Source organism: Alexandromys fortis, unplaced genomic scaffold (assembly GCF_014885135.2).
Source record: "Alexandromys fortis isolate MF-2015 unplaced genomic scaffold, M_Fortis_MF-2015_v1.1 scaffold_158, whole genome shotgun sequence".
NCBI lineage: Eukaryota > Metazoa > Chordata > Mammalia > Rodentia > Cricetidae > Alexandromys > Alexandromys fortis.
The window spans coordinates 3130992-3146788 of NW_026068039.1; the positions used below are offsets into that span (position 1 = coordinate 3130992).

At 44.5% G+C, this 15797-nt stretch overlaps 1 protein-coding gene across 2 annotated transcripts in view; it reads right to left on the reverse strand.

Moving 5' to 3' along the window:
* Rab7a (RAB7A, member RAS oncogene family) overlaps positions 1-12769 on the reverse strand; it is a 50481-nt gene extending 37712 nt beyond the window's left edge. The window contains exon 1 of one of the 2 annotated variants that reach the window (XM_050165438.1): positions 12621-12769. The gene's annotated coding sequence lies outside the window, so the exon portion shown is untranslated. Of the gene's footprint in view, positions 1-11796; positions 11817-12620 lie in introns of those variants that run through there. The other variant, XM_050165439.1, reaches the window with a different exon arrangement.
* Between the last annotated feature and the right edge of the window lie 3028 nt (positions 12770-15797).

Consider the following 15797-nt stretch of genomic DNA (forward strand, 5'->3'; position numbering starts at 1 on the left):
TTGCTTGCTTGCTTTCTTGCTTTCCTTCCTTTCTTCCTTCTTCTCTCTCTCTCTCTCTCTCTCTTTTTGTTTTTTGGTTTTGTTTTTGTTGTTTGTTTTGCCCCTGCAGTCCTGCCCTCTGGAGTGCCAGGATTAAAGGCATGGACCAGTACAGTTGGCGCAACATTATTTCCTAAGAGAATCCCAGCTGAAGTGGGACCTGAGTTTGAATCCCAGCACCCACAACCATCTGCAAACCCAATTCTAGTGGATCAGACACCTTCAAGATTCCTCGAGGAACCAGGCACAGAAGTGCTGCAAAGACATACAAATAAACTATCCATACATATAAAAATCAAGCTTTTTAAATTAGTAAAACAGAAAATCCACTATTAACAACTCCCTACAGGAATAATAAAAGAAATAATAAAAAAAGAAAACAGATCTTCTACCATTGTGCATCTGTAAAAATAGATAACTATACAGCACTTGTCCCAGATACATTAACAGGGAAAGTATTTAGCTTCTTCACTCTTTGAAGGCACCTTAGGAAAAGATTCCTCTCAATATCTACATGAGTGATTCTGCTAGTCAAACTGATCAAAGGAGAAATATTTGAAGCAACTTTAATGGAGTTCTTAGAGGGACAGAAAATTGTCTGGCTTACAAAACCCAGCAGGAACTGCCCCAAAGACAGAGAGGAAAATGTGGGATGGGATAGGAGGGGAGGGGAGTTGAAGGGGAGGAGGAAGGGGAGAAATTCACGTAGGTGGGAATTCACGTGATAAAGTACTATCTTGTGAATGAGGAACAGACATTACAACTAAGCACTAAACAGGCATCTGGAGAAAGATCCCCCCCCCTCAAAAGTCACACACGGACCAAGGGCTAGATGAACAGCTGTTTTTGTCCTGTATAGAAAAGGGCTAAAGCTGGGCGGTAGTGGCACAGGCCTTTAATCCCAGCACTTGGGAGGCAGAGGCAGGCGGATCTCTGTGAGTTTGAGACCAGCCTGGTCTACAAGAGCAAGTTCCAGGACAGGCTCCAAAGCCACAGAGAAACCCTGTCTCGAAAAACCAAGAAAAAAAAAAAAAGGGCTAAGTATGACATAAAATCCAGGAGGCAGATCTGACACAAAAAGGTTTGTTTCTACAAAAACACACCATCCACCAAATTTCACCAAGAAAAAGAATCAAAAACTGTTATCTGAGCCATTTATAGATGGAGGAAAGGAGGGACTCACTTGAATTTTGGCACACAAGCAAATTCACAGAACACAAATAACTAATGAATGTATTTTTAAAACTAACAGTTACTTTCTGACTGCTATGATAAAATGTCATGAACCATGGCGACCAACACAAGGAAGGGTATAGTTCCAGAAGGATAAAAGCCCATCACCATCAAGGCAGGGAAGCTTGGTGTCATGTCAGCAAACAGATCTCACAAGCAGGAAAGAGAATGAACTTAAAATGGCTTTAGCTTTTCAAAGCCAGAACCTAGAGACAGTACTTCCTCCAGCAAAGCCACACCTCTTAGGCCTCCTCCAACAGCACCAACTGGGATCACCCATTCAATGCCTGAGACTTTGGGGAACAATCAAACTACTACACTGAATCTAACAAAATTCAAAGCTTAAAGTATTTAACATTTTTCTCATTTGTTAAGTGGACAAAATTAAGGAAACTGACAACTGACACCTATATGAGCACAATTTCCAAACTATAACTGTTAAGTACAAACCTTCCTGAGGCCTCTTGGCAATGAAAACAATTTTAAGATTGTGTAAACGCTATATCTTAAGGAAATGATTGGATAAGTGGCAAAAGATAAACACTGAATTCTTTTAATTTATTTATGTATATGGGTGTTTTGTACATATGGATGTCTGTGCACCATATGCATACCTGGTACCTGAAGAGGTCAGAAGAGGGCATCAGATTCCTGGAACTAGAGTTACTAGTTATATGGGTGCTGGAAATTAAACATGGGACCTCTAGAAGAGCACCGAGTGGTCTTTAATCCCGTTACCATCTCTCTAGCCCCCTGAATTCTTTCCTTGTAGGGTTAGAACTAAAATGTTCTTTCGAGGATGGCAAGTGCACTTACTTATCAGAGTCATTAGAAACAGCATGTCATAGATGAGGGATGTGGTTCAGAGATTCACCACCTACCTCTAGCATGCATGAGATCCTGGGTTTGCTCCCAGCACATCAAAAACAAAAGCCAGCATACTTTACAAGGAAGGATTTCTATGCATGGTGAATTTTTACAAAGCTACAGAGTATGTACTATGTGATTCTGCTTTAAAACAGTTCTGAGGGGGCTGGAGAGATGGTTCAGTGGTTAGGAGCACTGGCTGTTCTTCCAGAGATCCTGAGTTCAATTCCCAGCAACCATATAGTGGCTCACAACCAATCTAGTACTCTCTTCTGATCTGGCCTGCAGACATACATGCAGACAGAACACTGTATATATAATAAACAAATCTTTTAAAAAGGATTTCTGAATAATCCTCACATTGTCCAAATGGACTTTTATACTAGCAAGGCAGAGTGGTGCAGGCCTGTAACCCTAGCACTTGGGTAGCAGAGTTGGAATTACAATTTAAGATCAGCCTAGTCTGCACAATGAGATCTTATCTCTGAAAAAGACTTCTATACTGCTTTTGTAATTTATAAACAATTTGAAAGGGCGACTATCAGGTCATAAGGTTATGCTTTCCTCTCACAAAGAAGTAAGGTAAAGCTTCAGGCCAGTCGTTTGAAAATGGTTAACAGGAAGGAAACCCAGTTGTATATTATATACTCCTATAATCCTAATAAGAGATTCAAGGACAACCTGGGTTGCAAGAAACTCTATCTCAAAAAAAAAATCAAAAAGATCAATAAAGTTCTATGACTCAGAGAAAGTACTGAAAATACTAGAAGGTTTTAAGAACAGGTAAATGGGGGGGGGGGGTTCTCTGTGTAATCTTGGCTATTTTTTGATGCTTTAGACCAGGTTGGCCCCGGACTCACAGAGATCTGCCTGCCTTTGCCTCCCAAGTGCTGAAATTAAAGGCGTGCCCTACCAAACCCAGCTAAGAACAGGTAATCTTGTATTACACTTGGAAGTCCTGCTGAGGGAAGCATCTGCAATCCTACAGCTTCTGATCTACTCACTCTACACACTTACACGTATTTCTTCAACCACCAATCATAGCAAATATATGTAGGTGGAGACTGCTCGTTCATTTCTCGACTACTCAGACCAGATTAATCACACAGAAACTGTATTAATTACGACACTGTTTGACCTATTAGCTCAGGCTTCTTAATTAATTCTTACATCTTAAAATAACCCATTTCTATTAATCTGTGTATTGGCACAAGGCTGTGGCTTACTGGTGGTAAGGGTCCTGCAGGCATCTTTCTCCTTCAGAAAGATGGTGACTCTAACTCCGCCCACTCTCTCTAAATATCTCTTTCATCAGCATGGCTATATTCTGCACTGCTATAGGCCAAATCAGCTTTATTCATCAACCAATAAAAGCAACACATATACAGAAGGACATCCCACATCAAATATACGTGTAGATTATTTATCAAAAGCTAGTTAGGGATGGCCAGATATGACAGACCACACCTTTAAACCCAGCACTCAAAGAATAGATAAAACCACCTCAAGCAAACAAACAAAAACAGAGTTGGAGGCAGTCCTGGTGAAACACACCTGTCATCCCAGAACTCAGGAAGATCAAGGTAGGATGGCAGACTAGATGTCATATCGCTACAGAGGAAAGGTAGCATTGGGACTGCCTTACCGGCCAGGGGGACAAAGCCAGGAAGGCCAACACTACCAAAACGTGAAGGTCTTAAACCACAGGCAATGGAAAAGGAGGGTTCTATAGACAAGGAAGGAAAAAGACCTGAGGAATATTTGAAGACTGTTACACTTATCACTAGAATAAATTTAGTTTGGAAGGCGAGTCTTGAATCAAAGTGGCAGGGTCACTTCATAAACAGAGCTAAACCAAACCAGGCCTGGTGGCACCTACAATCCCAGCAACGAGGAGGCTGAATTATGAGGACTGCCAAGCCTGGAACACAGAGGGAGACCCAGGTTCAAATAATACCCAAATATATACTACAGAACTAAGCTCCTCTCAGCTTTTAAGTTAACCACCAGCCTGGAGCAGAAATCTCTAAAAAGACTTGTTTCTCTCAGTCACTTCAACAGATACTAGTGCTTCCAGGATGCCTTCTATGTTGTGACTTCCTAGCCAATGAGCCATAAGCATAAGTGATGAGTCATTTTTGGCCTGAAACAATTCCCTCTAGGTCCAAGAGCCTTTAGCAGTTTGTTCTTCCTTTGTCCTATCATAAATACTCCTTCAGGAGTAAGGAGGATGCAAGGCTGGCATTTAGTTCAGTGTAGAACACTTGCGGAGTATGCACAAGGCCCTGGGTTCTACCTAAGAACAAAAGGGGAAGGGAAGCTGACCTATTATCTCAAGTACAAGGCCATTCTGGGTGAGGCTCCTCTCAAAACAAAATAAAATCCTAGCAGCAAGCTAAGAACCATGTGCTATTTACTGTACATTCAGAGGCTGTTACAAAGCACAGCCTCACCTGTTATGTCTGATAATGCTTCAAAAGTCACTACCTAGGAATTTACACATCATAGAAACAGAACAGCAAGTATAACCAACTGGTTTTATTTTTTGAGACAGGGCTTCTCTGTGTAGCCCTGGCTATCTTGGAACTCACTCTGCAGACCAGGCTGGCCTCAATCTCACACAGATCACCTGCTTCTGCCTCCTGAGTGCTGGGACTAAAGGTGTGTACCACCACACACCTGGCTTGTAGAGCTGACTTTGAATTGGTAAAACACAAACCACGAAATTAAGGAAGGCAGATCTTCACTGAAGATGCTGTTCTCACATTAGGGTCACAGTGCCTTCTACTTGGTGCTAGACCCAGACCCTCTACGTAGTAGTTTCACAATACTGAAGATCTCATTGGAAGAAGAAAAGTGACATGTCAAGAAATTTAATTTGTGAAGCTTAAATGATGCAATGTACAGACCATTCACACTCTGTTCCAGGTATCATATTCCTACAGGGAAGAACAAACAAAGGCAACTTTCAAAAAGCAAGTTCCTTGAGCTGGGCAGTGGTGGCACACACTTTTAATCCCAGCATTCAGGATGCAGAGGCAGGTGGATCTCTGTAAATTCGAGGCCAGCCTAGTCTACAGAGTGAGTTCCAGGACAGGCTCCAAAGCTACAGAGAAACCCTGCCTCAAAAAACCACTGGGGGAATTTAAAAAAAAAAAAAGGCAAGTTCCTTGGAATGTATTTCTTGCTAAGAGGGTTTGCCCTTCTTCTAGCTTTATCGTGTTTACTTTTTTGGTGGGTGGGGGTGAGCAGGGAAGGGAGGCGCTTGCAGCTTGCATTTGCTGGTCTCTACCATATATATAGCTGTATCTCCAAAGCTGTCCGAAGTTAAAATTTTAAACCTAGAACTAAATAAGTGCCAAGGGTGATAGTGGTTTTTTGGCTAGACAGGCAGGCTATAAAGCAGATAGCTACTAACACAGGCAGTCCTATAAGAACTGTTTTCAACAGTTTCAGGTATCATAGACTCTGCAAACAATGACAGCTCAGCCCTAAGTTCCTAAAAGGAACTCAAACAGCTGGCTGGTTGAAGAGGAAAATCAAATTAAGACTCTTCTTCCACCTCTATTCTTCCCGTTTTCAACCTACTGCGAAAGGCATCTGAGGTGGGATTACAGGTCAGTGGTAGAGTACTTGCCTAGCTCCTATGAGGCCCCTGGTTCGACTGTGATAATAAGTTATCACAAGAAAGGCATTTCTCTCCCAGAACTAGGGCATATCCAGCTGCTTCTTTTTTTCCAAGACAAGGCTTCTCTAACAGTCCCAGCTGTCCTGAAACTTGCTTTACAAGTTCAGGCCAGCCTCAAACTCAGAGATCTGGCTGACTCTGCTTCGAAGTGCTGGGATTAAAAGCATGAGTTCTAACAGCCCAGCTATCCGGACTCTTCAATACAGTCATGAGCTTCAACAGAGAATGTCTACATAATAACATTAACATCAGTGGCACCTCTTAGCCACAATACCGGCCTTCCCACTAAGTTACACTTCCATGCCAAAACTATCCAAAAATTCACTGAGGTCCTCTCTCCCTACGTTAGTCAAAGAACTTTAACATTTTCTTTCTTTTTTTTTTTTTTTTTGGTTCCCCGGTCTCCCACGTGACTTTAACATTTTCTTTAAGCTATTTCTAGGACTCTCACCTTCCTGGTTCAACAATTACACCTGAATCTACAGGGCTCCTAATTTTACATTACTCACAGCTGCTGGCAGCCTTTTCTTATAGAAGACAATAAAAATCTAGCAAATTAACTACCAGTCCAGAAACTACTCACATACTACCAAAAGTAAATTACTCTGAAGAGTTCTAGGTGCAGAATTAAAAAGCTTTAAAGGGGGCTAAGATTTGGGAAGAAGCAAAGACATAATATTTCAAACTAAGATATGATGTTCAAAGCTCAAGATCATTCAGCTAAAGAAACTGGCAGCCTGAGTGATGCCAGCACCCTCTGCTATGATGAGCTATACTCTTTGGGCCAAGCTCAGAGATAGCTGGGTCAAGATCAAAGATCATAAAAGCAAAGAGATCACATGAGTAGCCATGGAAGGCTTCTCTCCACTCACCACACTGAAGTCATTCAGGTTTTCTAACCTCAGAACATTCATCATTTCATTACTTATTTTCTTTCTGAGGTGCTATGGGATCAAGCCTAGGTCCCTACACACGCTAATCAAGCATTCCTCAGCCTTCACCTCTAACAGGTAAGGAACGCTGTTAGCAGTCTCAAACTAGAACTATCTCTCTTGCCCACTCCAGGTCTCCCTACATTAAGAAAAAGGGGAAAGGGGGGCCCACAAAGGGTCAGATTCTGTGAGCAAGGGCCCTTGTCTATTACAGTGAAACAGCTAAACTGTGACCTGCCCCAACCCTCCATACCCATTCATGCACTGCAAGCCCAGCTCCAATTCAAAATGGGACTTACTGCAGGGTAGGGACTTTAAAGGGGTTACAGGTTAAAGAGATCATTAGAGTTGGCCCTTATTCAGCTTGACTAAGGAGGAGGTCAGGACACCACACAAAAGAGGACAATGATGTAAAGGGCGGGGAAGAGGCTTCAGAAGCCCCTTCTGCCCGTCTGCAGCTCAGGTGCATAACCTCCAGAGCCGTGCATAACCTCCAGAGCCATAAGGGAATACACCGCTGCTATTTAAACTACTGGATTCACGGCATACCAGCAGACACATTGCCTAAAACTCAGCCTTTCTACTTTTATTTATTCATTTACATTTTGAATAGAGGTGTTCTTGCGTTATCCAGGCTGAACTTAAACTCCTGGGCTCAAGAGATTGCTCTGTATCAGCCTCCAGAGTAAATGGAGGTGCACACTACACCACCAACTCTACTCAATTTAAACATTTTAATCACATAATAGACTATTACTGTGCAATGAAAATGGAATTAAAACTACACATTACTCAAGGTTTCAGAAAAGTCAAGGAAACCAGATAAAGAGGAAAGACTGCACAGTGGATAATTCCATTTACACAAAAGAATCCAAACCAAGCAAAATTAGTCACTGTGTTAAAAATCAGCTGCAGCTGGCTTCATGTTCTGAGCGTGGGAGTGGGATAGGACTGGGGCTGGAGGAGATGTTCAATAAATAGCTTTACAAGATGAAAAAAGAAAGAAAACCCTCAGCGGAGTTAAGAACAGAAAGGAGATAATGGCTTGAAAGAGGCACAAGCAATCTTTAAAGTTTGTGAAAAGTCTTTAAACTGCTCATCTACGTTTATTTCCATATAGATATTTGCCTATTTAAAAAGTGGGCCACACATGGTAGTGCACACCTTTAATTCCAGCACTTGAGAGGCAGAGGCAGGTAGATCTCTGAGTTTAAGGCCAGCCTGGCTTTGGATGAGTTCCAGAACAGTCAGGGCTACACAGAGAAACCCTGTCTGGAATTAAATAAATAAATAAAATTAAAGTATATATTTGCAGAAAGAAACTAGTAGGTAGAAAATTACAAACGTTTCTTCTTTCTAGTTCCTACCTTAAAAAAATATCTGAGTAGTTTAATAATTAGCAAAAAAGATGTGGCTTTAAGTAAATTAGTAGAAGAAAGGCACATCTGCATAAGAGGTCAACTACTAAGGTCTTCAGGGAACACGTGTGATGGAGAAGGCAGGATGGCATTCCACTCTAGCTGGGCCACCCAACCACTCACGACCATCTCAACAAGAAACACCAGGCTGTGAGCATAAAATTACATTCCCTGGAACCGATAAGTAACACAAAAATATTAGACGGTATTTACAGAAGATGCTGGGTAGGAGGGTTTCTACAAGTCAACAATGTTCTTCCAGCAGTGAGTGAGAAAATAACACAGGCTAAAGCACTTTTCCTCCAGACAGGGTCTATGTAACTTTGATTGTCCTGGAACTATGTAGACCAGACTGACCTCACTCAGAGATTCACCTACTGTGATTAAAGGTGTGTGCCAACACACCCAGGCTGCTTTAAAAAGAAAACAGGGGGTGCCCTCACTGTGTTGCCTTGGCTGATCTATAACTCACTATGTAGACCAGGCTGGCCTCAAACTCAAAGTTTCACCTGTCTGCCTCCCAAAAGGTGTATGCCACCACACCCCAGAAACAGTTCTACAAGGAACTGCAAAGATGATTTAGAGCTACTTCAAGGTCCCCAGATCTGGTAAGCGCATGGAGAATTGTTGGCCGGCTGACCAATCATTATATCTAAGAGACACAGTGATGGAAGTCTACAGTTGCAGCACTTAGAAAGAGAAAAAAGGATCAGTTTAGTCACCTTTAGCAATTTAAGGATTTAAGGCTAACTTGGACTACAGAAGTTCCTATTCAAAAGATGTACCTGGCTTGTGTGTGTATGAGCACCAGTCCACTATTTTTTTAAGTAGCTTTGAATTCATAGTAGCTTTGTCATTGTGTGCTCAACTCAAACTAAAGTTTACGAAATTGAAGTCAACCTTTTAAAAATTACACTGATACACAGACTCGAACACATAGTGTTAACCATTTTAATAATTATTATCATGTATTTTTATGTCATTTTCATACATGTATATAGTGCACTTCACTCATGTGCAGTAACTGTTATAGGGCTCCTGAAGTCAAGTGAGCTTCCTTCACTTAACGCCTAGGGAGCGTCAAGAACCTCCTTCACTCTGCCTGGCAGCATCATAATCAAGGTTGAGTGAGAAGCAGAACCTGGCTGTGCAATCCCTACAGACTGCTCAGGTCCTCAGGCTGCCTCAGATCTGCTTTGTGCCAACACAGGCAATCCTAGGAGACCAGGAAGTGGACAACAGAATCAAACATCTCCAAAGCAGTGATGACATCACCAAAACAGAGCTCTGGCTGGACTCCCACCCTGTGCATTAATTACTGCATCTTAAAGCAGATGAACAAAGCCAATACTGCATGTCACTTCACCACTGGAGCCAAATCCCAAGTTCTCTTCCTTCCCAACAGGGACATTTTGCAAGTAGCTCCTCTTAAATTTGGTTTTGGAATCAGAGTGCAACATTAAAAGTGGAGCTGGTCAGGGAGCCTTCTAAAGCCTGTTTCAATCCTACCCATCACAGCAGCTCTGCAGATCACTGCTCATAGACACAGTTTCAAGTCTGGCTCTGGTTTTGTTTTTTATTTGCACTTTAAAACATAAATACAAGTGCTCTCCAGTCTTTAATGCCGTCTAAAAGGTGAAAGATGTGAGGACAAGTAATTCAAGAGAACTCTGCAAATGTCTCTGCAGAAACTGCAGGTAGTACAGCACCCAGACCACAGAGCAAGAGCACAGGTCAGCACAGGTTAAGGGTTTGGGAACACAGTGAGAACAGAACCAGAACACAATGAGAGCAACCCCAGTGGTGCAGAAAGCAGAAGCCAAAACACAGCAGAGCTTCAGGACCCTTCCAAAGAGGACCTAGCTCCCAAAGGCGCTGCTGGTAAGCCCAGATTAGGAGGCCACCTCCTTGTTACTTCCCCGGGGAAACTATCAAGTATCTCGGCCATATCTGCTGACTTGGATGGATATCATAGAAAAAAAAAAAATGAAAGATTCATATCAGACCCAGGGAGGCTGAACGCAGAAGATGCCTAGTGGACCTCAGGGTCTGAGTTTGCACCAAATTTTCACAGCAAGCTTGACGGCAAATGTAAGGTTAAAGGATTACTAGTGCAAGATCTCTTTGAAGATGGAGTAACAGCAAATCCAAGGACCAAACTTTCCTGCCTCACTTGGTGGTGGAGCCAGAAACCGATTCACAGACCATTTCCTACAAGGGCTGTCCTCTTACAGGGCTAGGACCTCTGACTGTAAGGTACAATCGGCACCAAAAAAAGAAAACCAAGAAAGTCACTCACGGGGCTGCCAACAATCACCTGGAAGACTACACTAATAAGACTATTTTCAGAGGTGTCTCAGCCCCACCCTCCTGTGTTTACTCATGGAGGCCTTAAAGGAAGGAACCAGAAAGCTGCAGGAAACAGAGGGCACTGGTTTGTTTGTTTCTTTGTCTAAATCCAGACTGCATCACGAAGTCTGGCAGGAGCTACATTAGGCTTTTTGTCAGCTGACAAGGAAAACCCAGCATATCAAATGTGCCTCTGCTCACACACTACAGTGTACTGTACCAAGTGGCATCATTTCCCCGGGAGGGAGGACAAAAATATCACTTACAACAAAAAAGGAATCAAGTTTAGTGTTGATGGTTACTCTTCATAAGATGTGATCAGTCATAAGCTGTAATTTGATCCCCTCTTTCAGAAGCAAACCAAACAAACACTGTTCCTAAAGCTCACAAAGATGGGGACTAAAAATGGCTCAGGCGCTTTCAAGCATAAGGACTTGAGTTCAGATCTCCTGGACTCACATTCCAATCAAGAAAAAGAAAAAGCTAGGTGCAGAGGCACCTGTAACCCCGGGGGGAGGGGGGGCTGAGTTCGCCAAGCCTACCCTACTTAGCAGTGGATGAGCTTCAGGTTAGTAAATAAACACTGCTCAAAAAAAGTCGGACATTTAAGTAAGACACCCAGTGTCAACCTCACACATGCACACACCACACAAAGTTGGCAAATATTTCAAGCTCTTAGCTAGAACACAACACTTTTGGATGTCTGATTCACCTAAAAAAACCAACCAATTTCTGCAAAAGCCTCACATTCTTTCTAACAACCCAGTCATCCCAACACCTGAATTGTGAGGCTCACCGTTTCACCATTCCTGGAGGCCAGGACCCATGCCTGTCTCCCTGAGTCAGGACCCAGTAACGCCTGACACATACACGATGGAAGAAAACATTTCCTAAATGAAGGTGGCAGCCACTGCTCTCCCACTCCTTATGTGGACCAAGCTGGGGAACAATGGTAAAAGCCAGGCACTCTAGAATACCAAACTTTAGCTTGGCCAGCTTCAGAAGTAGCTGGAACTCACTCGCCAGCTCTTGAACTCAATTCTGAACCAACCCTCCCAAGCTCGAAGAAAAACATACTAACAGGAGGTTTTACTGACCCAATCATGCGGGTCATCAGCTGATGTCACAAGGAAGAGACAAGAGTCTGTTCTGTGGGAAGGCAAAGAGTATTTTCAACAAGCGAGGCACCCATCAACTCTTATAGAACGGAAGGTGCACTCGACAGGCATGCCAGACCTGACTGCGAAAACTATTCAAATCCAATACATACCTTACCAGAACTCAAATCTTCTGATTCGGTGACACTACACTGCCGGGATACGCCTTGTAAGTTACAACTGCCAATGCAACCCGGCTTTAAGGTAGGACCAAGAAGCTCTCAAATGACATCACTAGACAGGAGGTGGAGGAGGGTGCTGATGGACAGATAACAGGTGGCAAGCTCTGGAAGCACCTAAAGCAGAAGAGGCCAGAGGCCAGTAGATTGCTAAGTAGCCCGAGTGTCGACGCCTCGGTCGCTCTCTGTGTAACTTATCAGCGGTGTGACCTTGGATGAGTGACTTAACCTCTCTGTTCTTTGATTTCTCTGTAAGTGGACACTGCCTCGGTGCTTCGGAGGGCTGTTGGGAGAATAGAGCAACCTGTGCGGTCTTGCCACGCAGCCCAGGCAAAAGAGAAATCCGAAATCTTCCCAACGTTACTCTCCACATTCGCACGATTACCAGCCAGGAGGGCACCAGGCCATCTCAGAGACACTCAGGAGGTCCTGCCCCCTGGGACTTCGAAATAGGATCTACCGTGCAGGACCCTGAAAGCTCCTGTCTCCCGGTGTCCGCGGCGGGCCGGGGCATGTGACGCGCCTGGCAGCGCTGCCTCGGTGGCCGGCCGGTACCTCTTCCCAGCCAGCAGCGCTGCCGCCGAAGACGAGCGGAGCCCAAGGGTCCCCGTACCCGCCGCCCGCCGGGTCACCCCGTGCCCTCCGACCTCCGCCCGCCGGGCGCCGCCCCGCCTGGCCCGGCCCGGCTCTCGCCTAGGACGCCAGGCCCGGAGGCCGGGGCCGCGGCGGGGGAAGGGCGGCCCGGGCCCGCCACTCACCGCGGGGTCCGCCGAGGAAGAGACACAACGCAGGCCGCGACAGAGAGTCCGACTCCGGCTCCAGCAGGCTCCTCGGAGCTGCCCAGCCCCAAACACCGTAGCCAACGCCGCCGCCTCGGGCTTTATGGCCAAAGCTCCGGCCTTGCTCCCACTTCCGCCACCGCCGCCGCCCCGAGCGGAAGTGCCTGTCACGAGACACTCGACGCCAGGGGTTTGGGGGGAGGAGCCCTGACTCCACTTTGCGTCACGTTCCGGTCGCGTCAGGCCCTGGCCGGGCGTCTCGTAGGGTAAATATGGCGGTCTCCAGATGGGGGCTGCCATCTTTGAGGGTGGTGCGGAAGCTGGAGCTCGCCATATTGGGCAGAGAACTGATAAAGCAGTCGACCCCTTATTACACCCGGGTACAACCTCTAAGGTGGATGGAAAGGATTGACTACAGTGTCCCCAGTGATGGAGACCCAGGGGTGAACTAGATGTCATTAGATACCTGGGCAAGATAGATGATCCAGGAAAATGGAAAAGGAGCTAAGGGGTTGCTGAACTGAAAAGAGACACACAGAAGGGTGATTGTGGCGACACAGGCATGGAATTCACCCCAGGGAGGTAGAAGCAAGAGAATGAAAAGACTAGGCCTAAAATCATAAAAGAGGTCCAATAAAGACAGACCAGACAGATCTCTCGATAGTACCAAATCCCCTCCCAAAAACCCAAAGGACCAGTGGTCGTCAACCCCCCCACCCCTGGAATTCAATTAAAGACCTGAACTCCGATTAGCCTCAAGCCTTCAGGATTCTGGGTTACCTGTCGCAAAAAAACAAAACCAAACAACTCTAGGCTCTGCCACTTGTAACACCCGATTCTGTGTTACTCCCTTGGTACAGTTTGCAGGCCACTGTACCGTACACAAGTCGGGCAAGGGCCTAGAGATTGAAAGAACACACAAAGAGACCTGGGTCTTTCGAAAGGAGATCAGCCAAAAGCGTTTATTTAGCCTTGGAGAAATCCTTATATACCTTCCATCCAAGCAAGTGGGAAATTACCACACCAAAGATGGAGTAAACAATGCCCTGCAGCTAATCACCAGGTGGGGCAGAGGGAGCTCAGGAACAAACAGAATGTTTTAGCTGGCTGACCAGAAACTGTTCTCAAGATGAACCCCAAGAACAAGGGTAGACCTGGGCCCTACAGCCACTCTATTTTCTAGTACCTTGTATAATAATTCGATTTCTAAGGACTACAAACTCATTCTCCAGTACCGTTATCAAGGAATCCCTTTGTGCTAAGACAACCTCTCAAAGGTTCTGTCATTCCCCAACATCTCAGGCTGAGGAGAGAGCGCCCAACACATGAATTCTAGGGAGATTCACTCAAGCCATACCCAAGCCATATCAAATGGCTGCCTGGTTGGGTACCAGTAGACAAACAGGACAGGACCGTACTGGAATGGAAGAGTTGTCTAAAAAGTCCTAGAGCAGGTAGAGGTGGGACCATACCTCTCAGTTGTTAGGGAATGACAGTATCACAGAAACTTACACATTCTCTAAACTGGGTGGTGGTGGTGCTCACCTTTAATCCCAGCACTCAGGAGGCAGAGGCAGGCAGATCTCTGAGTTGGAGGCCAACCTGGTCTAGAGTAAATTCCAGAGCAGCCTGGAACTAGATAGAGAAATCCTGTCTTGAAAACCCAAAAGGTGGAGGAGGAGAAGTTCTCTAATAAAGGTTGAATGTGGCTCAGTGATAGAATCAGCGTACCTGGACTTGCTGAGCACCTGGTTTCCATCCCTAGCAGCACACATGCATCCTGCACTTACTTCCATAGGATACAGTGGCTCTAATCTGTAATCCAGCCCTTGGGAGGATGAAGCAGGAATATTACCTTAAGTTCAAGGCCTGTGTTGAGAGCCTGTCTAAAAACAAAAAGCTGGGTGTCATGGCACACTCCTTCAAATCCAACATTTGGAGGCAGAGCAGGTGATTCTCTGAGTTTAAGGTCAGCCTTGATATTCAATACCAGGCCACTCAAAATTCCTTAATGAGACTCTGTATAGGTAAAAATAATAAGATAAAATCTCTAGTGGCTTGATGTCTGAAGACACAGAAACCCAATGAGACAGGTGAGGAGTTTGGGTAGGGAGAGAAGTAGAGACTATTGATCCATGCACGGACCTCTTCAAGGAAGTTTGCTATGGAATGTGGTTCAGTGGTAGTGCACTCGTCTTGTGTGTGCTAAGCCCTAGGTCCACAGCTCTGCAACAAAGGAAAAGAGGGAAGAATGCTATGGAATAATCCTTCTGTACACTGTGTAAATTACGCGGTGATGGGTTTAATAAAGAAGCTGACTGGCCAATAGCTGAACAGGATAAGGTTAAGTGGGAAAACCAGACTAAGGACACTGCAGTGCCACTGAAGGAGCTGGAGGGGTCGGAAAGGAACAGAGACTGAAGCCCAGAAGTAGTAATAGACTATTAGAGACAGTTTAGATATAGAAACACTGAGATGGAACATCGCCATGAGATGTGGAAGTGGCAGGTGGTTTGGTCTGAGGCAGAGATAGGATAGTTAGGCTTGGGGTGCCTCTGATGAAAATAAGGATTTGAGCATACAATAAAATCACTCATAGAAAATAAATAGAAGTGTGTCATTTCAACAAACTCTTGACTGAGGGGCTGGAGAGATGGCTCAGTGGTTAAGAACATTGCCTGCTCTTCCAAAGGTCCTGAGTTCAATTCCCGGCAACCACATGGTGGCTCACAACCATCTGTAATGAGGTCTGGTGCCCTCTTCTGGCCTTCAGACATACAGACAGAATATTGTATACATAATAAGTAAATAAATACATTTTTTTAAAAAACTGTTGACTGAGAACATGCTAGACATCTGTAGATCCTAAGGAATAGGGAAAAACAAGACATTTCTTATATTTTTGGTTGTGAACCTAGCCTTTAATGGCTGAGCCAACTCTCCAGCCTGAAAAGCCAAATAAATAAATTAAAAAGACCTTTCTGCTAAGATCCTCACCACTTGATATAATAGACAGTGTTTAATTAAAAACACATGGTAAAATTTTTGCTTAGATCTCAACAGTTAAGTGTTACTTGGCCATTCAACTGAATACTTTGGAACTATAAAAAAGAACAAGAACAAAAGAACATGACTTTTTTTTTTTTTTTTTTTTTT